This window comes from Athene noctua, chromosome 10 (assembly GCF_965140245.1).
Source record: "Athene noctua chromosome 10, bAthNoc1.hap1.1, whole genome shotgun sequence".
Lineage (NCBI taxonomy): Eukaryota > Metazoa > Chordata > Aves > Strigiformes > Strigidae > Athene > Athene noctua.
Window position 1 is genome coordinate 1,758,206 of NC_134046.1, and position 25,245 is coordinate 1,783,450.

Here is a 25,245-nt window from a genome sequence, read left to right on the forward strand (position 1 = left end):
GGTGCTGACTGAGACACAGCTTGATTGGGGAGAGATGAAGGGACAGAGAGGAAGCTTAACACACAGCCAGCTCAAAGCAAACACTTTTAATGCTGCCTGTCTCGGAAACTTTGAAGAAAAAGCCCTTGTGTCCTCAGCAGTTCTCTGTGGCAACTTTTTGGCATTAAAGTTCACGTAAAAGAATTACGAGTTTCCCATTATCACGTATGGAGATGGGATCCATTGTGCTAATTCCCACGCCGTGGAGATTTAACATTTGCAACACTTGGTTCTGCAGATAGACTGTGATGTGTCCTTTTCAAGCTGCAGCCAGCTACACTGAAATCTTGACTGACACCTCTTATCTGATAGAGGCTGCTTTTCCGCTGGCTGCTCTTTAGAGTGATAAATGTCAGGAGTTTGGGAGTTTGCTTGTATCTAGGCGCTCCATCGGAGACTTTGGGCAGGTAATTATCCTGAGACCATGGGACTTTGTCATGAAATCCACTGCTCTGCTTGTATAGGGAATGTGTCAGCCAGGGGTCGTGGATCTGCTGTATCCAGGAATTGGGAAGCATCCACAAAGATAAGGAGGGAAGGATAACATCTGAACAGAGATTTTCCCCAACCGAAAATGAAAGCAGACCTTTTCTGACATTGCGAAGTCGTCTGTCTTGATCACCTGGGAAGGCCATGAGTTGGGATTGACTCAGTAGCCTCCAGATTTGAGGCTTCAGTCAAGCAAGCAAAGCAACTAACCCTTGCAGGCTGGTGTCACAGCTGGAGCAAAGCGATAAACCTCTTACGTGAGGGAACCAGTAAAGAAAACAGATATCTATGGCAGTTGGTGGGCTCTAAACAGAAAAGTTTTTTCCTCTATAAATCCTTAACATATTTTTGTCCTGGTGGAAGCTACAAGGAGGAAAGAGCTAGGGAACTGGAACTTTCTTCCTTCCCTTCCTTCTCCTGTGTCTCACTTTCACTCTTCCTGGTCTACTTTGTTCTTCATTTCCAACATTTATCCTCTGAAAGCTGAAAACAGGATTCAGTGGAAGCCATTAAATTTTTACTCTAACATTTCTCAGTGTTCCTGAGGTCTGAGAAATTAGGGTTGGCAGTGAGCAGAGGAAGGAAGAGACAGGAGTCACCTTCCTCATTCTTCTTTTTGCCCAATCCCAGCATGTTCCCACCAGTGTGTCCGCTGTGGCTGAAATAACTAAAGTCTCTACCTGGAACTAATGTCAACCTTTTTTTTTTTTTTTTTTTTTTCCAGAAAACCAGCACGAGCCAATCTCGGTGGGCTCTTTGCACCTTCACACCCCACAGGAGGAGGTGACAGAACTGTTCCCATCCCAGCCAGGTGTGGTGGCTGGTGAGGTGGCTACCAGAGGCTGACTGGCTCTGGCTGATGCTGGCAGCAGAGCCTGGGGCAGGTGAGCTGGGATGGCTGTGGGGTGCCACCGAGGGGATGAAGAGGCTGCGGCAGCGTCCCCCACCACCCTGGAACCCAGAGCAACACAGTTCTGGTCTTGGTCACGGTTGGGATTAATGCACCCACCCTGCCCCATCTTCCCTTCCTCGCTCAGACACGCTGTGGCTGGTGATGTAGGTGCAGCGGGATGTCCTGCTCACCCATTCCCGACAGATATGCTGAGGGAGCCTTCCCCTGCCCCCCGGATAGCTGGGATGGTGTTTTTGTGGGCGCTGGCTGCCCCATGCCTGGCTCCACGCTCCTTGGGCAGCGCCGCAGCCCCTGGCCCGCAGCTCCTGCCGCAGCCTGGATCTGCAGGGCAAGAGCAGCTCAGCCCCTGTTCGGAGGCACAGGGTGAGGAACGCTGGCTCCGTGTTCAAATGCCTGAGTCAATTCATTTAGGTGCTTGAGGGTAACAGTTGCTTCATCTGGTTGGCTTTTTTTCTGTTGTTTGTGCCTTTGTTTGCTTCCCCCTCCTTTCCCCTTAACATACCCTTTGAGCTGTTCTTTAATTGAAGTAAACGGAGCAGCTGCTATGGTGTGTGTTGTTTTTCTCATTTTCCCCTGTGAGTCACACATTTCCTTCCTTAATGTCTCTATCTTCCGTCGGTCTGTACTAATGAAGCCCCACATCTCAGCTGCTGAATGCTCAAGTTCGTCTGCCTGGAATTTTCTAACTCATTTCAACTCATTTCCCACTTTCCCCTCTCCCCCCCTGCCACCTTTCTCCCATTCCCACCCCATCTCTCTTTATCACCTCTCCCTGTCTTCGAGCCTTCTCCCACCCCTCTCCCCCCGTGTCCCACCAGCTGCAGCTCCCTGCCTGCAGCAAGGTGCTGAGACCTGTCACATCATTGCATACACCCCGCTGGGAAGGTGGGCAGCACTGCCGGGGGTGCCACGTCTTGGTGGCAGGGCAAGGAATGTCTCCTAAAGCTCTCTACTGCCATGAGGCTGGAGAAGCCCTTCCTGGGCCTGTGGGAGCCAGGAAATATTCAGAGCATTGTCCCTTTTGTCCCTCTTTGTTCCACAGGGGAAGGAAATGAGAGTGGAGAAAGCTGCCCCGTGGCTGTGTACCCTGCATGGGTTTCAACCCAAAGCACTCAGTCAGGAGCAAGCAGGAGCAACGGCAAATGGCTATATCTCCGCTCTGCTTACAAAGGTCATTCCTTCCACAGGTTTAGCTGCTCTGAGAAAAGGATAGCAACGTGGGGTGTGGGAAGCGATTCCCTGGTGTGCCCTGACGCCGTGGGGGTCTGAGGCACAGGGAGCAGAAAACGCCAGCTGAGAGGCTCTGCCCTTGACAAAGTCAGGCACCACCACTGCTTGGTACTGGCTTACGCTGGAATGAACCCATGTGCTGATGTCTGCTGATCAGGGGGGTCACTGCTAGTCCTGGGTTGTTTTGTTTTGTTTTTTTTTTTTTTCCCCCATTTTTGCTGGTTTTTGTGGGTTTTGATGGACACTTCCCACTTCAACACCAAGCCCCGCTGATCTCTGTTGCATTTTCATCCTTTTGCAGAAGACGGGGATGACTGTTTCTTCTCTTAAGAAGGTGGGAACTGAGGCACAAAGAAGCAAGGACCCAATCTGAAAGTTGGGCTCAGAGCACGTCACAGGTGATATGTCAGCAGCCCTTGTCTGGAGGATCCTGGGACAAGTCAGCACTGCAGTCTCTGTAGTGTCCCTCAGCAACGTCAAGGACACTAAAGAGACTCCTGGGAGTTTTTGATGGCAGTGCTCACGGAAAAACCCATTATCACAACTGGATCAGATCCCTTCTCAGCTTTCACTCCTTTCTCTCTCCCACCTGGTACAGCTGTCTTCTCATTTCAGGAATAAGCAGAACTGAGTCCTTGAGATTCAGCTGCAGGAATTAGATCCCAGACCTTGAGTTTTGCAGGTTAATCCCATCCTTACCATCAAACATCTGATTCCCCCAGAAGAAAAATCAGGGTTAAGATCATTTTAGAACCATAATAGAACAAATAAATGCAAATCTTTGCAGTAAGAAAAAAAAAAACCCAAACAACAAACCGAAACCTTGATAGCTATCAGACACTGGCTTACGTGCCTCTGGGAGAACCAGAGGAAGAAGCCAGAGTTATGAGCACTGGATGGCTGGAGGAATTCTGCTCTTGCTATAGATTTTGTTATGCTGTTTTTGCTTTAAAATGCATGTACAAAGAAAAAAAAAAAATCAACAAAAAAACATAACAAAATAAAACACGCCAGTGCTTTTCTCTTTGGCTTCAGGACCTCCTGTTGAGGTTCCCTCATCACCATAGAGATAGTATTGCTTGTTAGGCCTCAGACTCCTAGCAGTTGGAATTCAAGTGGACAAAAAGACCTAAACAAACCCATTATAAATCCCCAATTACTTTCAAACTGTCAGGCTTATTAAAAAATGTAAATATCCTTCTCGTTCTTGCAGAGAGTGTATAAAAATGCATGAGGCTAAAAGTTAGCTGAGCTGAAAGGAGATGATTTCTGAAATAACTTTGCTGGGAAAATGGCAGAAGTTGCTCCTGGGTGGCAGAAGGAGGACAAAGTACAACCTGCCTGAGTCACTGGTCCCATTCATCCTCGCTGTTGGCATGTTGCTGGTGCTGCTCTGCCCTACGGACTAACTTTTTAGGCTGATTTTCTGCTGTTTTCAGGAGACATTCATACAGATCCAACAGAGGGAATTTCTACCAGCTGATACAAGTTGGACCCCAGCTGCAGGTGGCTGGAAGCACCCTGTGCTTTTCAGTATTTACCACTCACCTCAATGGAATTATTTTTCTGTTAACATTTTTCTCCCGCTTTTCCCTCCTTTCCCGCTTCTGCAAATGGGAAGGGCATTTCTCTTCTTCTTGGATTTGGTCTTGCCCTGACTGCACAGGAGTTTCTCGTGAGTCTCTCTTTAGAGCAAAGCAATAACATCTCCTTTCTCACCACGGGTCACTCCTGGATTCAACAAGGGTTTGCTCCAGAGGCTGGGATTTCCCAGCCATGCAGCAGAGCTGGTGTGAGCCCTGCAAGTCGGTGAGGTACCTTTCATCTTCTTCACATTGAGAACCTCATTCCCCACTGCTATCCACAGCTACCAATGACAGCCCTCCGGAGGGAACGTTACCCAATAAAGGCAACAAACTTGATGTCTTAGTGTTAGGTGGATTCGAGTGTAGTCGTTCTGGTGGTAGAAAGGGGACAGTGTTGCCCACAAACTGGGGAGAAAAGCAATATTCCTTCTGCTCGTCTCAAAGACAAAGATCTGGGACATTGGCAAAAGGGCAAAATGATCCCCGGGGAGCCGTTGAAAGGCAAACTGGTGTGCCATGGGTGCTGGGAGGTCTGTTTTACTCTATACGAAAAAATATCTCACTCGATTATCTTTCAGGCTGAAGATACAAAGAGTTCTTGCCTGGAGGGAACCCTCCTTGTCTGGTCTCTTGTATATCACAAGATACAGATTCGGAATACAAGAACATATTTCATATAGTTGCCCTGCTTCGGAGCCCAAGAGCGAGCTTTCTCTGATGCTAAATTTGTAGCCTTCATGGCATGTACCCGTGATGACAGGATGCTCAAGCCAAAGGCACAAGATTGCCCTTACCCCAAAGAGCTTACCATCTCATAAAAATCCAGGAAGAAGAGCTGGATGTTAGACAACAATGAGCTAAATGAGATAAATAAAATTGGCAACCTCCTTGTGGTGTCCAGGTTGGGTAGGCATCATGGTGAAGGAGGAAACAAGAAAAGATTTGAAGGCAGAAGATTAACACAAGCTGAGAGAAAGCTGCTCATGAGCGGAGGGGAGCAAGGAGAAAGCGTTAACGTCTTTGTGTGGAAGTTGGATGCGTAGTAGTGGCGTAGGGTCTTGGTATGTACTGGGGCACTGGTGCAGCACTGGTAGTCCTCGGGGCAGGGGAAGGAAGGGCAGGCCTTCAGAGGAAGGTAAGGAATGTCAACATGTCATTATACATGTGTGCCAACCCACGATGTGTGACTGCCGTATTTTATCCAGTAACACGAGTGCACCTCAGAGGTGTATACGATAAAAGAGGCAGTGGTTAGCTGTTTAATTAAAGAAGGAAAACTGAAGTGATAACATTAAAAAAAGCTTAATTGCTATTCTGATCAATCATCAGCAGGGACGAGCTGAAAAAGCTGCTGCCCTAGAATCTCACCGGAGTCTTTGCAGGGGCTGCTGAACTTGGCACTTCTGCCCGTTCTCTGGAAAAGCCAGATAGCGGAATCCCCCTTTCCCACCCCTTTGCAGGTGCTTTGGCACTAATTATATTTTTGTCTGGATGCTTATGAGAACCCAGTATTTTCATTTCGGAGCATTTGAAGGCATCCCCAGGGCCTTGGCAGCAGCATTTTCTGAGGGAAACTCCTGTTTGAAGGAAGAATGTTGAGGGAGATGCAAAGTCTTCCCTTCCTGTGCAGTTCTGCTCCGCGCCGCCTTGGCCCCCCGCCACCTCCTGATGTGGAGAGTCTGTGATATCCCGGCGACTGCCCTCTCGACCTGGCGATCCTGCAGGGCCTGCCGTCATCTCTGCCCTCACCGAGCAGCTGAGATGTTTTCTGCCTCGAGTCTTTAGACGATGCGTTTTCGGAGCGAAAGGACAACGAGCGTTGACTCCGTATTAATGCCAAACTTTAAATGTTTTGACTATAAAACCGAAACACCATTACCTATTCCCTGCAGAGCTCCTCTCCCTCTCTCTCTCCTTCCCTTCTCCTCTCCACACTGTAGCCTTTTGTATGTCTCAGGCATTAATCCCTCGCTGCCGGGGTGTGTAAATTAAAGAATAATAGAGCTGCAGAGGCATAAGCTCGCTATGATGGGGAATGTGTTTGTATGCTAAGAAGCAATTTCAGCGAAAATTAACTCAATTTCATCTGAAATAGTGAAGACCGGCATAAGCTGGCAGATCCCCGAGGACGGTAAAATTACTTCGTCAAAGCTCTGCTTGCTTAAATTAACCAAGCAAGCACTCCAGGTTATTGGCGAGATGCAGCTAGTAACTAGGTTTTAATAAACAAAAATAGCTTTTTGGGTAAATAGGGAAAGTGCAAAGCATCTTATGTATTCTGCTGTTTTTTTTATCTGTGTGTCCTGAGCAGCAAGACCTTCACATTCCTTCAGGAGCTTTCTTCAAGTCTCCGTGTCCAGCTGGTCTCTCTTCAGATCCTTTGCAAACAAGTATGAATCAAAAAGTGGTTTTGGAGATGATGTTGGATAAACATTTTCCCAGCAACTAACAGACTCGATGGCTCAGTTTGCAACTTCGAGGTACGGTAACGACGACAGATTTTAGAGGTATTTTGTTCTTTTTTCAAAGTCAGAAGATGACTATTGTTGGGTTTATGGAAATTAAATTGCTCAAAATATGATGTGGTGTCAGAACAAGGGTTGATCTACACTGTCACCAGTACGGCAGATGCCCCAGATGAGCACATTGCCGCCAACAGGCAAGTCATGGTGTGAGCCTTCTCCTCCAGCTGGGAGCTCTGGTCTAAGGGGAGGGAAAAATTTCATCATGACAGGAAGAATGGCGCAAGGACCAGCTCAGAGGGCTTGTAAATCAGCTGAGAATGTGCTGGTTGGTATTTTTTTTTTTTTCTATTAATAGCATTTCTAAGGATTGTGTTTTGCAAAAAGACTTTGCTGTTGGAGGTTATGATCATTAGGAAGGGCCTTCTGGAAAATGGATGTTGGGATTATTCTTTTGCCTCATAGCCCACCAGTGTCAGGAAGGAAGGTTGTTTCCTTTGGATCTCATTCCTACAGGTGTTGTGATGTTGGTTTTAGGACTAGTATTCATCAGAAATGTCACTTAATTGGACAGAAGAGCTTAAGACCCTATCCATAGGAAGGGAATATGGAAAAGCTTCTCAGAGTTGCAAAAATACATAATCTCCATTGACTCTCTCTCCTTTGCTTCTCTCGCTCCGAAAGAGGCCATCGGTATTCAAAGGGCACTCGATAGTTAAAAGCTTTGGGTATATGTCATCAGTACCCCCACTGGAAGGATGGATTGTTCCTTCGTGTCTCAGCCAAGTCATGATTTCTGGCACTGGGAGTCACTTCTGTTCCTGGCTCCAAGTCCCCAGTGAATAGGACTATTAATGGTTTATCCAAGGAAAGGAGAGTTGCAGAAGAGTCAGACCAGCCAAACCAGAGCATGAGGATGGAACCCAACCACATAAGGACAGCACTCCCCCCGTTGCTTATTTGTCCCCTCCCTTCCTACCATAAATCTCAATATCCGCAGCGGGGAAAGCAGCTGCATAAAAGATTTGCTGAGCCATCCACTCATTAAAGTGTTTCACTGGCAAAGAAATACTTTCTCTCACTGTTGCATATTTACAGTTTGGAGATTGCTTGTTAGGACAATCTGAGGTTGTATTTTTTAGCTGTGCTGGTTTCAGATGTCAGGAGAAGACCCTTGGTTAATAACCCACCGTTACTGCCACGAAGTGCAGTGCCCCGACTTGGGAGACAGCTGGCAGCCCCCCTCCCCATAAACAAAAACACAGGGCCAGCTCCGTGTAAAATCACCTCCCTTTGATAAGATTAATTGCAGAAATGCCACCAACTTGTCATTAAACCCAGCAAATGCATTTGGAGCAAGGGATAAATTGCCCAGGGAGGCAGTGGCTCATTCGGACAAATGTGGCCCTCTGAGACCTTTCCTCACAGAGCTCCTCCATTGGGTTGTCTGTCACTTTTGCTTTTTTTCCCCATTAATGCAGTGGCTGTGGTCAGAAAGGTGCCAGCTTTAAAACAACACCCTCAAAAACCAGCCAGGAAAAAAAAAAAAATTAAAAAAAAATCCCTTCCCCGCCGCCCCCCACCCTCAGCAACCGGGCTGCCCGCTTTCGCAGAGCTCCTATCTGCTCCCTGCATGCTGCTCCCGTGGCGTATCTGCTCCCTTCGCTGATAAGACCCAGTTCATCTATTGTCAGCCCCGCTGAGCCAATCTAGCTGCATTCGAGCGAGCTGGATTTTGTTCTGCATCACGTATCAATGACAACTTCCAGCTACGGCCTTGCTTTAAAAAAACCTTGCCGGTGAGGGTGCATGGAGCTCGGAGAGCGAGGCAGATCTCTAAGCACAAAGGGAATTCAAAGCAGCTCAAAAACAGGCTTTGAAAATAGAGCAAATATGCTGTGGAGGCCATCAGGAGAGACTAGATAAACATGGGACACCAAGATAGCCGCAGGCTAGACCGCTGTACAGCACCGTACCTGGAGCAGCAGTGTCAGTGGATACAAAACGCGGTAGTAGCCTGCTATAGAAGCAGAAAAAGGATGATTTGTGATTAAGGCACAGCAGTGACACTGAGTGGCTGGAGTCTGTTGCAGGTGATCTTAGCTGTGGGCTCCCTTCCTTGCAGTGTTCACCAGTCGTCTTGACTGGAGAGGAGATTTCGCGCGTCAGTCGTCTTGACTGGAGAGCAGGGGAATCAACAGGGTCCCACACCTGGACCTTTGGAGCCCTTTGGAAAGCTGCCCCAGTGATGCGGCAGCCTCTGGGGTGGGGAGCAGAAGGGACTTGTCTCTCGAGGTGTGTACAGACTGCCTCCAGCTAAACAGGGCTGCGTTGCAGCCAAGGCCTTGAAGAGCTGCTATAATTTGAATAATAAATAAAATGTAGCCTTCAACTGCAGTTTTATTAGCAGGATGACACATTTTAAAATCAAATTACTTTGATACTCTCGTCTCGGAAGAGTCAAGATGCAGGGGAAAAGCCAATTGCACAGGTGCTTTGCAGATTATGAAACTGCTCAAGCTGTAGTTTGTGTGTATTTCACCTTTAATGAACCTGCCATTTTATGAGTCAGCACTGATGGGAAATGCGGTGGTTGTCTTTCAGGAACACCTTACGCTTTGTCTCTGCCTGCCAAGATGTCACCTCCTTGCTCTTTGCTCTCTTAGACTGCCATTGCTTTCCTTCAGCCCTTTTCGACTTTCCCTACTCAAAAGATTAACCCTACAGTCTCACGCTGGAGAACTTACTTCAGCTGAAGAGAAACAGCAGCACAAGACAGATAAGAAAGTAATTGTACCCTGAGGAAACGTGAGGAGTGTCTGCATCATATACTCTTGCTTTACAAAATAGCAGCTACTTATGTAAAGCAAGCAGCCCTTGAAATCCAAGACGGGCTACATGGAAAAGCCATCATGGCAGTTACCTCATTATACCTCTGCCATGGCTACGTGGAGCAGTTTCTCTCTCATCCTTATTTCAGTTTGTCACCGTCAGAGGTGGTGTGTCTCACTGCCCGTGTTGTGGCCACGTCTCTGGGCAGATGAATTGTGAAAATCCAACGTGAGAAGCCTGAGGGGAAGAGAAGGGAAAGGTTGAGATGAAGCATCTTGCGGTGAGGAGTTGGTGGCAGATCCAAGACAGGGTTTAGACCAGATCTAGGCTTGTTTCCTGCAAGAATCTCCCAAGGCTGCCCAGAGGAATCACACAATTTCCAGGGCTCTCAATACGAGCTAAACATCACAAAAAGTGACTCCCTGGGCACCCCCAGAGATCAGGGGCACCCACGCAGCAGGTTGTGCTGATGCCCTTCTTCCTTGCTCTGGAAGGACCATGCTAGTGCAGAGAAGGGTTATGGACATGCAGAAAAATAAGATCAGACAATGTCATGGAAGAAAATCCATCAAGGTTTATTAACCAGAGAGAGATCCATTATTTCAGGTGGGAAATACGAGGCCTGAGGTCTGTGGGAACAGGTAGAGCACAGAGCAGAGCAGACCCAGTATCTTCACCCTGTCTGTGCCCTTTTCCTTGCTGCGATCAGCAACACGACAGCAGCCTGGCTGCACGTTTGCCTTCGCTCACTGCAAAGCTCTCTACTTTGAACCTCAAAGGTAAAAATAGTCAGAGATCTCTGACTCGATTCACACAAGTGTCTTTCAGATGGGAAAAGCTTTCAATTGCTTCCAGCCTGGGGCCAGGACAGTATCAGTGACCATGAAGTAGAAGACTCCACATCCCGTATTAACCAGTCACTGCAGTCTTATTCTCTCTTCTTTTCCTTGCCTTGACTTTGGGTTTTTTTTTCAGTCTCTAATGAAGCACAAGTATCCGGAAGGAAGGCATGCCAGGGGTGAGAGGGAAATGGCCTTCTGATCTCTCCTCTTGAAGGAAGATTTGGAACATTTTAATAAAGTGGATTAAGAACTCGGACACAAAAAGTAACCCGTTTCTCTGTGACAGGTGCTTTAATCTTCTCCCTGAGCTGCTGATAAAGGCTTTCCTTAAAGAAACCTCCTGAACACAAAAGGGAAAGTAAAAGAATGGCAGAATAGACTGAGAGGTGCAAGATGTTTAAAGGCACCCCCAAAAATGAAGCTGCTTGGGTGTTAATTGTGTTCTCTTTTCCCAGAGCCTGTTTTCCTCTTTCGTTTCAGATTTTGGATCAATGCTACAGGCTGCAAAGCTGAGGCAAGGAAGGAAAAAGCCTTTGATTAGACAATCTGAGCGGTAAAAAAAGGTATTGAACAAAAAGTACAGTCAATGAGCTACTCAATACAACAATTAGAAGGTGAAACTTTTTCTTTCCCTTTCGAAACAAGACACACCTCTGCTCCGCTGGAAGGAGGTGGGTGGGAGGAATTTTTCCCATTCTGGTTCCCAATTGTCTCCTGGACCTATTCCATTTCAAAGGAGAATGTGACCTATAAAACTGGCCCACTTTCGTTTCACCCAATACAGCCTATAAAACTATCCGGCATTTAAAGAGACACTCCTGGTGTTTACAGTGACAAGCTTTCTGTTACGATAAATTAATAAAGATGTAGAAAAACGTCTGTACAAGTGTTCCTGGAATATTTCTAATTACAGAGTCTTTCCAACAGTGCTGGCAATGTAAATGGTTACACAGCTGAAGCCTTGCCCAGATGGGGAACCCCACTGTGAGAATAAAATCTGGGCAGGTTGAGTGGATTGATCTGACATGCTAACATGGTAAGTTCATGGATTTTTTTCTTTTTTTCTTCCCCCTGTCTCAATGATCATTATTACTATTATAAAACTGGATATCTTAAAAATTAGTGCCCATCCTGAAAATATGTGGGGAGCATCTCAGGGTGTTGTGGCTGGTTCAGCACTTGGCCGTCCTGAATTCCTCCAAGCCTCTCCGTGGAAGCCAGCGTCCCTTGGCAGGAAGGTCAAGTTAAATGCCCTGTGGGTCTTTGCAGACTCATGGCTTGGGCCACGTCCTGCAGCATTCAGAGCAGCGTAGGTTCCTTGGGTAGGTTCCTTGGGCTACATTTGGTTCGAGAACATGGTGTCTCCTTGAGCCTGGACCACACCTACCCCAATCCCAGACAGTCCCTGAGCTGCCTTGGCTGTGGGTGTGCGGGGCAAAGGGTGTCAGCCCAGGCTCCCTCTGAACACGGGCAAGCAGAAGGCAGGTGTGAGTCAACCCTTGCCCACCAGGCAGCCACGGATATCAAAGCAGCGTGAGTCCCAGGGGAGGCTTATTTATTCTTGATGCTTCAGTTTAAGCTTGTCTTAGCTGCCTAGATCTCACAGCAGGAGGGGAACTGAAGAGTTTTCTGCTTCTCTCTCCCTCGCAGTTTCAGATGCATCCACAGCCATTTATAGCCACAGGTCATGGCAGCCAGAGAGAAGTTGGGTTCACATCTCAACTGCGCCTAATTCCGTAAGATCAAGCCTCTCGCTTTTGCACCCTCACCTCTGGCAGGCTGCAGCCAGTCCCTCCAGTCCCTGAGAGGGTTTTGCTTCCCAGCTTCCCCTCCAAGCATTGACTGCCTGCAAAAAAGCTGGGGCAGGAAGGGTTAACCTCTATTTCTCTCACTCCCTACCACACAGAAAAGCACAAAGGCTCCTCTGCACTGCTGCCTCTCTTGTTCCGCTGTGTAAAGGGAGAAAGAAAACCCCAAACAAACCAGAGATAAAAACCTGTTAGGTTTTATAGATCAGCTGCAAAAGGAAAAGCAAGAAGATGGAGCAGAGGGCTGGGAGGGTGCAGCCCTCAGCTGGCCCTGCAGAAGCGTTCCTCTTCACCTCTTTTGCTGTATCCTTTACTGTCCTATAAACACAGCTAAGCCCCGGCATCACCTCGCACCCCTGCACCTCACAGAGCACTGCACCTCATTCCTGGAAAGCGCCTCGTCTTCCTCTGCCACCCATATACTCCCTCCTGTCCCAGCGAGGGCTTGAGAGGGCAGCCAGGAGCCCCACTGCCGGCCAACACCCTGCCTCACTGCCCTGGTTACAACCACAGCTTCACAAACTACTCGTTATTTTTTCTTACACCTTTCGCCCCTTTCTACCAACCCTGGATAATATCCTGTCCCTCCCCATCTTCATTTCTGTGCACCATGGTGACCCAAATTGTCCTTTTAGGGGGTCCTATTCTTTCTGATTTGGGGAAAAAAAAAAAAAAAAAAAAAAGAATGAGTCCAGGAGCATTGAGATTTTTGTTTTCAAGCACATATTTTGTTTTGATAAACTGCATTGTTTTGTCTATAGAAAAGTATTAACTGCTTACATCTATTTTCTCAAAGACTGCACATGAATATTAAAAGGGATTTATTCCTACAATGGCTTCGGGCAGTTGAGTAATCCATTATAGGCTGTCATATCACACTGTGGTAATGTGGAAAGCTGGGAGTCCCTCCAATAATATTTATTAGCAATACAGGCACATTTTCACTTTACGTTTTTTTCCCCCCTTTCCTGTGATAAGTTCACGTATAAAAATATTCATTAGTTTCTTTAAGCTGTTGCTTGATTTTAATTATGATGGTGATAATGATGATTTAAAACAATAAGCGAATTTCACGTAAGTGATAGTGACCTGGTTTATTGCATTTATTTCAATATATATTGGGACACTCAAACTGAGATCCACTGGCCACCTGGCCACTTCATTTGGCCAGTATCTCCCTCCCTCCCTGGGGTCTCGTGTGGCCCCAGGGAAGCAGGAGCCCGGAGGAGTGGGCTATAGGGCAGCTCTACTGCTGCAGACCCTGCCCCTGCTTTGGGATGGGGTGAAGGGGGGTAGGAGGGTGGGAAAAGGCTTTTCTCCTTCACCCTTCAACACCAAAGGCAGGCAACAGTCATGGGGACAGCGGGATCCTCACTTGAGTCTCTAACCTCACCATCAGCCTCCTGTCTTCACGCCAGCCGCTCTGCAGGCATTTTGGTTGCCTTTCTCTTGACTTCTCCCACCACTCCCATTTTAGTTTAGGCTTTTCATTGCTCTAAGTCTTTGGTGGCAATGTCTGGTCTTCACTCATCAACCAGAGCTGGAGCTTGGCAGTCGTTTCTGTGCCTGGCTACACTGAGACACAGCAGAAACTCCCCGTTGATTACTCCAGGGTGATCTCCCAGGAAGGTGCTGAGCCGTGAGGATGGGTTCTCCGAATTGCTTTGTTTTTTCCCCGGAAGAGGAAAGAGCCAAAAGTCCAGCAAAGACAGCAACTGCAGTGATACCAACGCTCGTTCCACTGGGACCCAAGCCAAGACCGGCTCCTTGTTTCACAGAAATTGTTGAGTCGCTGCCAGAGGCTAACGAATGGTGGTCAACAGTGGACTGACCTTCCTCTGAACTCACGATCCCAAGGTGAACAGCTCCATTTATCCAGAGCCCACTAATGCCAATCAGCTCCTCTACATTCACCTTCAGTCAGATCTGACTAGGAGGGCAGTTTGTTAGTGATTTCGCTGACCTTGGATGGATGCAGACCCACAAAGAAAACACTTGCTTTCATCTCTGCTTGCTCCTTCTGATTATACAAGCAGACCATGACCTGCTGACAAACACATCCTGAAGATGCAGCGTGTAAGAAGTCCACATCATCTTATATGACAAGCTGCTGTTACACTGTACTAGGTGTCATGACCTTGGAAGGAGCCTATGGGACAAAAGGTTTTCTGCAGAAAAGTAGATCTTGGTGGAGCTGTGTTACAAGCCTGAGACAGTGAGATGATCTACAACAGCTTTGATGAGTGAGTAACAGTAATGGGGTTGTGTGAAGTGTTCATTAGTCCCCATGGGTCACCCAGGGCTTTGCAGCCCCCTTCAGAGGGATTTTTACTGTGCATGTGTGTGGGGAGAGGCTAAAGAATGGGGGTGGGTGGGGTGGGAGCATCATTGCTGCCCTGAGCCTGACCTCACCCAACTCCAACCTTTTCCTGTGGTTCACAGCTGCGTCTCCTCTCCCCTCAGTTGTCACTGCCCTGTTATGCGGATTAAAAAAACCCTCCGATCTGAGATTTCACCAGCGCAAGTCAGCTTGTATTTACGCATGGCTACACGTGGGACCAACATCTGCAGGTGGAGCTGGGCACGGGTGTGGATGCAGATGGTCCGTGGTGTGAGCGGGAGGGTGGGAGCGTGCGCTGAAACAGCAGGCCTCACCTCCGTGGCCCCTTTGTAACTCAGTCTTCAGCCAAAACTCCCTGGCCTATACTGGTGACATAATGATTGTCTCCACAGCAACCAATTACGATGATATAAATAAACCCTTACGACGTTATTACACTGCATCGTGGAGAGACGGAGAGTGATGAAAAACAGGGGGCTGGGGGGGGGGGGAGGGGAGGGGAAGAAATAGTTGTGCAGATAGTCAAAGATAATTCTAGCTGGCCGTGAAGGGAGTAATATCCTAAATTATATGCAAACAAATGGTGTTGTTCAAGATCCTTATTTCTTAATAGTAATAATTAAGAAGAAAAGCTCCCATCCAGTGTCCAAATAGTTCTCCTGAGGAAGCACCTCATGTCCCATATGTCAGTGTTCAAACTTACAAATCAAACCCAGGTTGTTCTTTTCTTGCTGGGCTGACACCAAAAGCTGCCCAGAGCAAGACATCTGTTTTCCTGCCTTTTGTAAAGACTTCTTGATAAGAATAACCTGGCTTTGGATGAACTTCTTTGGCTCGGTATCGAAGTGTGGCTAGTTTACACAGACTGCATGGTTTGGAAAGGAGGTGCCTTGGTTCCTCAGGTCATCTTTGAGCATCCATGCATTGCTCTCTGCTTGGGAGCAGGGGCTGCAATGGGGCCTGTGGGCTTTCTGAGGATGCGGGTCATGAAAGAATGCTCAGGAGAGGCAGAAGAGAAGTGAACAGTTTTCCTTGTGTCCTCATTCTTCCATGTGAAGTGAAATTCTGCATCTCCAAAGGTGTTTCTCACCCGTCCCCCTGATCCCGGTACTCTCCATTTGCTCTTTGCCCATTCCAGTCCACTCCAGCCTCTGGCAGATGAAACCTCTTCACCTTGGTTTGCTGGTGGTGGGCATCAACCTTCACTGACCAAGGTCAGCTGGTCCTGCTTCCTCTCCCCCAGTCCTGCCTGCTGCCGAATGGCTGCTGGAATCTCAGTGGAATCAAGATACAACACCCCGTGGCTTTAAAGACATCTAATCTCCCTGGATGGCTGCAGAGGACTTTGGTCTCCTGCCTACATGTAAAACCTGGATTTTTTTTGTGTCTTTTCTCACCCCCCTCTCCCCAGTGCGGTGCTCACTGAACCTTCCACAAAGTCCCAGATCAGGATGTAAATTGTGTTTCTCCTGCTGTGATAACATGATGTAACCCCAGTGTGAACCGGCCACTTCAGTTCAGTTGGTTCAGCACCAGCTGGGTTGACCTCAGTAGTGGACCTTGCCCCCAAGGCCTAAAGAGGAAATTTCAAGTTTGAAATCCAGGATCAGGTGCCTGTGTGCCGTTGTGGATGCAAGCTTGGGCACATCATGCTGTGAGGGAAGCAGCCTCACCGAGTGAACTGTTCCCTCAACCAGCTGCAAAGGACTTGTTAACCAGCAGCCATTTAGGTAGTGGCACTGCAGCAACTCTCAGTCAGAAAAGATTGATTTGGGCAGTTCCTTCTCCACACTGGGAGTGCACTGATCAGGAATAGAAATACCATTAATCACCTGCATTAATACCAGGAGCTTTGATCATCTTTCCCCATTATCACTCCCTTGCTGTTAATAAAAGTGATAACCATGGGGGAGAAGAGAAGGGGACTGGACTAATCAGTCTGCAGCTGGCGATGCTGTAAGTAAACTGAGAGGTCTAGAGACTGGGGAGCTGAGGAAACCCTGGAGAGATGGTGTTAAACGAACACTTTTGTTCATACAGGTTGGAAAAATGAGACACCCAAGGCAACTTGGCCTTAGTGACAGTGCTCCAGGACTATGAAGGGGAGCCCAAGATTCAATTTCTATCAGGAACTTGCTACAGAGTGTGTTTCTCTTCCATCTAGAGCAGTTGGCTGGATGCTTCCAAGTTTGTTTGAGTTGGTGGGGAAGGGGAAGGGAGGGCCCTGTGTTTCCAACCAATAATAAATACTTACGTGTTCGTTCTCCTCCCATCTCCTTCAGGTTCACACATGCCCTGAGCTCCCTCGTTACATGGCATCTAGCCTGGAGTCTCAGCGACAAAAATCATGCCCAAGCTTTGGAGAGACTTTTCTTGGGTGGGGAGTGGAGACTATGTATTTCCCTATGTGGCTCCTTACTGGTAGCTCAGGCAGGCTGAATGAAACAGATAGTGATTGATAGTATTTGCTTATGATGGCTCCTGATGGCATTTTGAAGAAGAATGGGGAGGATAACTAATTTGCTCACCAGAATCTTAGCTTACTTTTGAAAAAAATAATTGAGTCTCTTGCCTTCGTATTCAAAAGATAAATGTGCCTTGAGAATGGCCAATTGTGTCTGATTGTGTCTGCGGAGAGCCTGAGAATAATGAAAAGCAGGTGCCTCACTAGCACATTAGTTACAAACTCTCCTGATAGGCACTTAAGTGGCCCCATTATTAACCAGCCACCGCAGGACTGAAAGGGCAGGGACATCCCTGACACAAAAGTGCAAAGGATCTTTTAGAAATGGCACCGCGTTCAGATCTTGAGTCTCTCACTTACGTGGTAGATCTGGATATTGAGCAGAACCTGGGAGAGTCCCAACAGTTTTTGGTTTTGGGCTGATTGTGCTTGATAGCAAGGCTGGGAGAGGGATCCGGGGGGGGTACTCGAACCCAGACAAGGTGGGGAACCATGGCAAGTGTCTGAATCACTTCAAGGAGGTTAGTGAAGAGTGGAGCAGGACATCCCCGTGGCCCCAGTGCCTCCTCCACCTCCCTCACACGCTGGCCTCTTGTGTTTTTGGAGGGAAAGCTGCTTCATTTGGGGTCACCTTTATCCGCCATTATTTCCCTGGTGCATCTTCTGGCATTTACCCCCAGAAATACTGTGTAAACGTCTTGTATTCGCAGAGACTTCTTTCTTCTGGCCTTCGGCTTGCTTGCTCCGGCCCGTTCAGTCCCCACCCTTCCCACTGGGATTGCCCAAGAGTGGAAACGGGGCAGAGAGCGGGAAGGCGTAGCCCTTGCTTTCTGCTTTGAGACTGCCCGGGCTGAGGTCCACCGGTGGAAACCCAGCCAGCCTGGCCCGCACGCGAGTCAGGCAGCGGCTCTGCTCCCTCAGCGCAGCTCGAGGCTGGGAGAGAACGGCATCCTGCAGAGGGAAGAAGCTGCACCCGTGTCCGTCTCCCAGTGCAGACCCCCACAGCTGGATCAAGGCACCAGCTGGGGTCTGCCCAGTGCTCCCGTTCCTGGCTGCTGCTCGCTCAGCCCCATCCACCCAGAGCCCTTCCCCACAGTATTATTTTCACTGTCTCCTTTTTCTAGTGGCATCAGGCCCAGAGCTTTCACAGGAAAGGGCAAATGGGCTGGGACTTTCATTTTAACAGCAGAAGAGAACTTGCAAGAGCTTCACAAACTTCTGGATGGGGCCAGAAGGTCTTTTTTTTTCTGCAGCAGCTGGTTGGAGATAGCAAGAGCAAGATTCGCCTGAACCTTTGATAATTAAACTCTCAGCTGCCGAAGAGCTGGCTGCCTGGCTGCCAGATAAATGCTGTTTCCCTTGAATTAGTGTGGAGCCAAAGTGACATCCAATGGCTGGTTAGACTCATCAAACTGGCTGTTCTCTACAGCTATCCCGGGGGATGGAGCCCAGGCGGCCATTTGCCAATGGAAAAAGGAAAGTACGAATTCCAGGCACGTATCATCCTGCTGAATTTATCACATCTGCAGTTCAGGTACTTTTAGACTTCCTGATGTCATAATATTCCTTTATACAAGAGCTTTCAGGGAAAGCTCCCAAATATGCATTAGACGGAGATGTAATAAGACAGGTCCTGTATATTAAAGAGCTACTGCCAGCTCAAATTCAGTCCCAAATTTAGGGTTGAAATGAATGAACCATTACAAAGCCTGACACCATCAGAAACATTCCTGTACTATTTATTTTTTGGACAGGAGTTGGAAGAAAAATTGTGGGGGTGCTATTTCTTTAGGGGAAAGCAAGTGCCACCCGCAGGGCCCGCAGACGGGGCTGTAAAGTGACAATCAGAGAGTCAAGCACTGAAAACCGTGAGTGTAACACCAAGCCTCATCCCCCAAGCTGAGAAATGAAAAACGCAAACAAAGAGATAGAAAGAGTGGAGAGCAAATTGGTTTTCAAAAGCTCTTCCTGTTTCAGTCATCTCAGGTACTGCTGGATTCAGAGCCCCAGAAGTGTGGCAGTGATTTTTAAGCTGACAAGGTCCCCTATGCTCCAGCTGCATGTGTCAGGACAATGAATTATTATTGCAAGGGCACTGAAGGGAGGGATGCAGTTTGTTAGATGCCGGGCAGGGACCTTTCTTGCTAAGAAAGGGCAATCTTGAGACAGATGCACAAGGCTAAAGAGCTGCCCAGCAAAAGATGACACTGAGAAACAGATATGGACACCAACAGCGGAGCAGTTGCTCGCCCCACAGGGTGACAGGGGGGGAGCAGAGCTTTGTCAGGCCTGTTTAGGAGATCTCGGGAATGAATCTCCTTGCTGAGTCCTGACACTGTGAATCCTAAGAGGCCTCTGACATGGGCAAAGGAGGGCGGATGGCTGGCCAAGGAGGCAAGGGCTGGAGGAGCTGAGCTGCTGTGTGTCACGGCCCCCCAGTGAGCCTGGGGAGCAAGGAGAGGGCTCTGCACTTGGCATTGAGTGATGGAGGAGGCTGGATGGGCTGGCAGGAGATGGCTCCTCTCTGCTGTTATTGAACATCTACTCACCAGGGCTGAATGATCAGCTGGTATTTAAATATTAAATATCAATAAATCAGCTGGAAGTGTGCCTGTCCAACTCCTGGTGAGTGTGTGCTGGTGAGAGCTGTGCTCAGGGCCACCTGCACTGGCAGAGTCCCGCTGCTCAGCCCCGTCCCCCCCACCACACACACACACGCTGAGCGTGAAGGCTGCGCATGAACACATCATGAAGGCTACTTGCACTGACTTTCTATTTGAGAAAGAGTAGACAAAAGCCCCCAGTCCCAGCAATTCAGCACCAAAACATCTATTTCAGCGCAAACCACAAGCGCCTGGGTGCTGGGAACACATATTTCTCTGCAAATCAAAACCTGTTCTTTCAAAACCATATGTCGTTGACTGATCAGCCCGGTTAGCTGGGCTTTCTTTTGTGAAGGCCAAGCTGGAGGTAAGAGTTTTGATTTGCTTTTGGAGCTGGGGAGGGGTTTCATTCCCAGCAGTAGTCTGCTTGGCCACCGTTGCGAAGCATTGCAGCTCATGTCCATGCCGTGAGAGCTGATTATACCTTGGCTGACCTGCCTTGACATTTAGATGTTTAGTAGAGTCAGCTCTTTGCTTGCAGTAGAGAGATCTTGTTTGCCTGACCCTATCAGGCACTGGAAGGGCAACTAATGTTGACTAATGTCAAGTGGTTCTGCTGCACAGAAACGGGGTCTCCTGAGACCCAACATTAACAGCCCCCACAATCGGGGCCAGCAAAGCTATAGGTTTTCATTAACAAAAGTGTTTTTCCCAGTGAAGGACTTTGAAAGAGATCCAGACCGAAGTGCAGAGGGTAAGGATGCTTGGCAGGGCTCTTAGAGGAGAAAGACTGGCAGCAGCTGGCATTCAACACCCACCAGGAACTTAAAATGGCCGTTCCCTGGTTCCTATATCTCACTCCACAACTCAGGCAGCCTGTTGGGGTAAGAGCAGCACTGCAAATCAAAGATACTACTCGTAGCAGTAGCACAATAGTTGCCATGTGCGACTGGCAATGAACCTGGTCATGGGATAACCACCCTCCTAAGGGAGCAGAGGTCCAGCCCTCTGTGGCCAGGAGGCGACCATGCCGAGCCATTAGCACATGGAGGGCAGCGTCGGACTCTGCTCTTCTATAGCTACTTCAATTTTAACTCCAGGTCTGGGGCTTCTTATTACAGCAGATATTGGTCCACGTCCCTGTCACTTTGTGGCCTGGTGATGCCCTGCTGTGTAAGACCTTACGTTTAGACCCCGGCTTTGCCACCTTTCCTGGAGAGCTGGATTTTCTCTTGGTGAGAGCGACATAGCTCCGTGGAAATGCAAGAGCTCCAGGGGCTGTGCTGATTTACTTCAGGTATGTTGCTGGTTCAGTTTTCGATTTTCTACTCCAGGGATATTTTTACTCTCTACCTCTGCTGTGGCCTCCAAGCAAATCCAGTTTCAAACTCATCACCACAGGGGTCTCCTAGTTGTGTCCCTGGATTGAAATCACAACTGTTGATGGTACTACAGGGTTTTCCCATCACAATTTTGAGGGTAACTCCCCCAGAATGTGGTCTGCAGTTGTGGGAAATTTGAGCTATCCCTTTCCCTCTTATCAGTCCTCTTCCAAGTGGATGTCGGCTTTATTTCTCTGGGATGGAAAGACACCCATCTGAGTTGCCTGGAAAAACTTTCAGCCAAGATAAAGCATGAAAAAATACCCAGAAAAGTCTGACCTTCTCCCGGCCTGTTCCCTTGGTAACCATCACCTTGCTGTTATGGTATTCAAAGACAACTTCTAAACTTTTCAGAGAATATAACAAGGAGCCGTTCAGGCAGGGTCAGCAGGAGCTGGGAAATGAGTTTCCTTTGCTCCCTGGGCAGAGGCAAGGTGCCAGGCAGGGAGGTGCCAGGCAAAGGGCAGGCTGCTAGTCCCTCCTCCAGGGACTGTGAGCTCCTTTTGGGGAGGAATGAGAATGGTTAAGGTGCTCTCTCCCTTCCCTCCCAATTTGCCTCTTGCAGAGCTGGGTTAGAGGATGAAGTCTGCTTTGGGTTGGCTTCCCGGCACCTCTCAGTTGGGCACTCAGGGGAAAGTTTTACCCTTTGAGCGAAACAATGTTCTCAGTCCCTGCTGGGATTGTTTTGCATGATCATCTCCTCCCTTGCTGCTGTCCACCCAGGGGACCATACTGAGCCTTCTGTCTCGGGTGTGGGCTCTCAGGCCTGGGGTTGTAGAAGAAGCGATGGTGTTCATCTGGAGGCTTGGGCAACCAAAATGGGCTTTGGAGTCTGGTGTTGCTCTTTGAACCATTTTGGACGTGCTGCTTCCCAACCATTGACATGTACCAAAGCATCCCAGTGACAATCCCACCCCTCAGCCAGTGCCTCTGGGAAGATCTCCCAAGAGGACAGTAATATTCATGTGCAATTTCTTCTTTGGGTCAGTCTGGGAATATGCGGACGTTTCCATCTTCCTTAGCTTTCTTGCCTCGGGAGAGATGAGAAGATAGGCCAGCATAGCTGAGTTTGCAAATTCATGTTCACAGAGAGGTCCTGTTGCATCCAAAGTGTATCCTACCCAGTCAGAGTGCAGAGTGGGAATCTCTCAACTGCTGCAAAAAAAGGGCCACAATGGAAACATCTTGTCTAGATGGCTGCCTGGGATCCTCCATTTGTCACTGGAATATATACGCAGCAGCCTACGGTTGCCAGTTACTGCTGCCTTGTGTCCTCCATGCATATTAAAAGCACACACCTGCACAAACCTCTAGTCTGTCACTGCAGATATACAATACATATAAAATGTACTCCTGTATTTATTCATAGGTACATGCTCATTTATCAAAGAGGCAATCTCTGTTGGCATCAATATAATAAAGGGTCTCTCAAAGCAGTACTGCCAGGAGCCCTTTTTCCCCAGGGAATGTAATGCTGCCATGAATATGACAAGTCAACGTGGGATAATGCTGCATCAGAGGGAAATAATTCTGGGGACACTAAAGGCTGTGTAAGTGCATGTTAAGGGACATGGGAAGCAATATAAGTGCACTTCCCAACTTCCACTTCTCTCTTTGGGGGCGAGCAGGCAGTTTTGTATTAGGTGTCCTCTCTGGTTTGTATGTGACCAAAGGCAGGCAGGCATGGAGGGGATAAGTGACATTTCCTCTGCCTGGTAACAGGTATTGATAAGCAAGGGGAATCAAACCTGTGTTTGAACTTCCCGTGTGCTGGGCTCCACTCATCACACCAGCTGAGCACCTCCAGGAGTTGGTCTGTTCAGGGAAACCAGTTAGACATAAGCAAGGTCCAACCCAAAAGCTGTGTGACCAGGTTTGCTTGTAGATGCAAGTTTGGGCTGACTCATTTTTGGTGTAGTCCAGTGGTGGTCAACTTGGGCCCTATTGCTTTCTCCGGGTGGGGAGGCATGAAAGCCCTCGGAGGTAAGGAAGGTTGTTTGTATTCCTCACATAATAAGATTCTTCACACAGGCAGTCAGCGTGATCATATGGATCAGCTGAGCACTAACTACTTGACGCCAACTCCTGCATTTAAAGGAGGCTGCAGATGGCTGCTCAGCTTCACAGAGAGCCTTTATCTGTTCTCCAGCCATTATAATGCTGTCGATGATTTATGGTTTCATGCAGAAAACACAGGATGTCTGCGTTCCCATGTCCGTGAGGAGGTCTGCCTCCCATTCGTCACCAGAGTTCACCACTTGGGACTCTGCTTGGATGATTATCTCCATCTGACAATGGGGTATTGGCTGTGGTCTGGGATCGCTTCCCTGTATTTATGCTGTGGTCGTAACCATGAGGTTTTCACAATTTCTTTTTGATTCCTGGGTATTTGGCCAAGGATTAGATCTTTGTGAAAATGTTTACAGATCTTGACACTTCATGAACATGAACGGGAATGACAATTTGGATTGGGGTTGGTAGGATGTCCAGTGTCTCCCTTGTTCTTCCCTTTTTTTTCCACCCCTGTTTATGCTTATCTGCCGTGTTGGAGCAAAACTCTTTCTCTTCAGTGTTTGACGTGGGAGGACGTGAGAACCTTGGTCACTGGGATATTCATCCTGACAGCACCTTTGTGTTACTGGAGCAGAGATTTCCCTGCAGCTCCTGGCGAGGACCATGGTCACAGAAGCCCTCACCCTGCAGCCCGTGGTGGAACAGTGTTGTGGTTTAACTCCAGCCAGCAATGAAGCCCCACACAGCCACCCACTGACCCCCCAGCAGAATGGCGGAGAGAATTGGAAGCGTAAAAGAGAGAAAACTCGTGGGTTGAGATACAGTTTAATAGGGAAAGCAAAATCCAGGCATGCAAGCAGAGCTGGCCACTGTAGGCAAGCCCTGGAGACGGAAGGTTTTATTCCCCATCACGGTGACAAGTGCATCGCATCCTGGCAGGACAGTGGCATCCCGGGGAATGTCAGTGCCAGGCAGCCTCTGCAGAGCAAACGGCACGTGGTCTCAGGGAATGCTTTCAAAGAGCTGGCTGGCAGAGGAGTATTCATCCAGATGAGCCTGAAAATTTATATGCACAGCTGATATTGCTGGAAAGCAGAACTGGCATGGGAATAGCTCACAAATTGGGAATGCAGGGGAATCTTCAACAAAGGCTTTTATCTACCGAACAATTCAACCAGCTTGGGTGCAGCGTGAAAGAGGTGCATGATCTGAAGCAGAGAGGGTAAAGGGGGCTTCTTTTGCCTCTATTTATATACCTGAGAAGCTGCCCTAGCAATAAATATTTGCAAATAATAATCACAATATCAAAACCAGAAAGGGCAAAGAAAGAGCAGCTCCCTCCCTCTCCTCTCTCTGGTGTTGGTGTTTGAGATGTCATCTGGATGTGAAGCTGAGCCCGTTTCCAGTGGAAGGAGGATGGCAGTCAGTGTATCTTTATCACAATCTCTTTCATGCTCCGGTGAGCTCTCTACCCTGTGCAGCAGCAGCAGTATCAGCAGCAGAGACAGAGATGCCAACCTGTCTCCAAGCAAATGGAAAAATCTGGGCTGAAGCCTCAGCTGATTCAAAGAAGACCCCTTGGGTGTTTTTCCAAAGTTGGCTGCTGGTTATTTTCAATCCCACTCCTGCTTTGTGCTAAGGCATGCAATGGCCCGTGCCTTTCCCGGGCTGAAAGGTCAATGGTTTTTCATGTGGAGGAATTATCAGGTTCATTGTCTTCTGCAGATTATAATGAACAGTATCTTTTTTATCTGCTTCTTGCAACCTCAGCACCAGTGTCTGAGCTTGGAAGGGACGATTGAAAACACAGGTTGTTTTTAACACTGGAGAAACAATGTCTGGCTCTGGCGGGGCATTGCAGGGAGGTCTCTGGTCCGGTAGGGTGTCAGAAGTCTCTTGTCTTGGTTTGCCTACCCTCTGTAGCCTGCTCCTCTGGGCCAAGGGGACGGCAACTCATCCCTCAGCACCCTTAAACCATTTTTGGCCAGATGAAGGGAATGGCACTGGGCTGAGATCCTGGACCCGTCCCTTGTCCCACGCTGGAAAGGGAGCTTTAAACCTTGTGATCACCAGCTTAATACATCCTTACTGAGGTACTGGGAGATGCCCCTCCTTGGCAGAAGAGATCTGGCGGGAAGTACAATCTGGGGTTTCCAGTCGGTGCTCTGAAGTGAGGATGATGAGGAAAAGCCCCCTTCCAGCACAGCAGTTCACCCTGCTGTGGCTTCAAAAGAGAGGGTG